At 34.5% G+C, this 1,328-nt stretch overlaps 1 pseudogene; it reads right to left on the bottom strand.

The window, feature by feature from the left end:
* Positions 1 to 248: 248 nt before the first annotated feature.
* On the bottom strand, positions 249 to 367 carry LOC118606254 (annotated as a pseudogene).
* Positions 368 to 1,328: the final 961 nt, after the last annotated feature.

The raw sequence follows: 1,328 nt of genomic DNA, 5'->3' as shown, positions 1-1,328 counted from the left end.
CTATCCCCAAACTGTTCACTTTTTCACATATCTGTAGTTACTACCATAGATCGAGTTTCTACAAGCTATTACCTAGGCTATAGTAATAGTATCTGAACTTGTTTCTCTACGCCTATTCTTTTCTTCTTCAGTCTATCTTTCACAAAGCAGCTATAATGAACCCTCTGAAAGAAAAATCAGATAAAATCAGCCTTCTACAGAAATCCTTTCTAAGACTTCCATCATTTTTTGATTTTTTTTTTTTTTAACATTTACAGCACCTAGAATTCCTAGGTGGTCTCCCATTCAAATACTAACCAGACCTAACCCTGCTTAGCTTCTGAGATCAGACGAGATTGGGTACGTTCAGGGTGGCATGGCTGTAGACCATCATGTTTTGATTTAAATTCAGTGTCCTTAACATTAACCAATGCCTTATATTTGGCTACTCTCCAAGTTCATTACCCACTCTCTCTCTCTCACTCACTCTGTTCTATCTTCACAGACTTTTTTCTCTTCCTTCACTGCAACAAACACGATCCTGTATTAAGACCTTGGTACTTGTTAATCCTTCTATCTTTAGCAATTTTTACCCTGACATTTTTGGGGTCATTATTTTCTCTTGGGTCCAGTTTCTTTCTTTGTCATACAGGCTTTCCTTATTTCCCTTATTTAACAAAACACCTCAAAAACTCTTTATCCTCCCACTCTGCTTAATTTTTCTTTAAGGAACTTAACATTCTTTGACATAACACTAAATATTTTTTTGTTTGTGTCTTATCTGTGCTACCTTCTAAAATAAAAACTCATGGAGGCAGAAACTACTGTTGTTCATTGTTATATGCCCAATATCCAGAATGGTGCTTACTATATTATAGGCATTCAATAAATATTTGTTGGATTAATTAATCTATGGATAAAGTGAGTATATAGTTCAAGATGTGGTTCTCAACATTTAATATCATTTTTTTCCTCTTAGCTCATCAGTTGCTCATAATCTCTAAGTAAATTTAAGTATATTCTTGATAGATGTTTAGTGGACAACTCTCTAGATAAAGAATCCTAATGAATTAACATTTAAGTGCTATTCTTCACTGTTGAAATTGTATTTGTTTTCTCTTCTGTTTAACTCTTTAAATGTCTTGTATTATTAAATGTGAACTAAGTTAATGATTAGGATTTTATCACTACAGACTGAGTGGTTTCTGATTCATCACTTACCACATGATTGGTTATGTGGCCCTCTCTCATGGTCACTAAAAAAGTCTGATATGCACAGTAATATGCAGAGTAAGCTTGGGCTCTACCGTGTCCCCTTTGTGACCCAAGATTACATATCCTGCTGACCT

Source organism: Rousettus aegyptiacus, unplaced genomic scaffold, assembly GCF_014176215.1.
Source record: "Rousettus aegyptiacus isolate mRouAeg1 unplaced genomic scaffold, mRouAeg1.p scaffold_m13_p_7, whole genome shotgun sequence".
Lineage (NCBI taxonomy): Eukaryota > Metazoa > Chordata > Mammalia > Chiroptera > Pteropodidae > Rousettus > Rousettus aegyptiacus.
The sequence above is the reverse complement of the archived record's forward strand: the minus strand, read 5'-3'. Positions and strand labels throughout refer to the sequence as shown.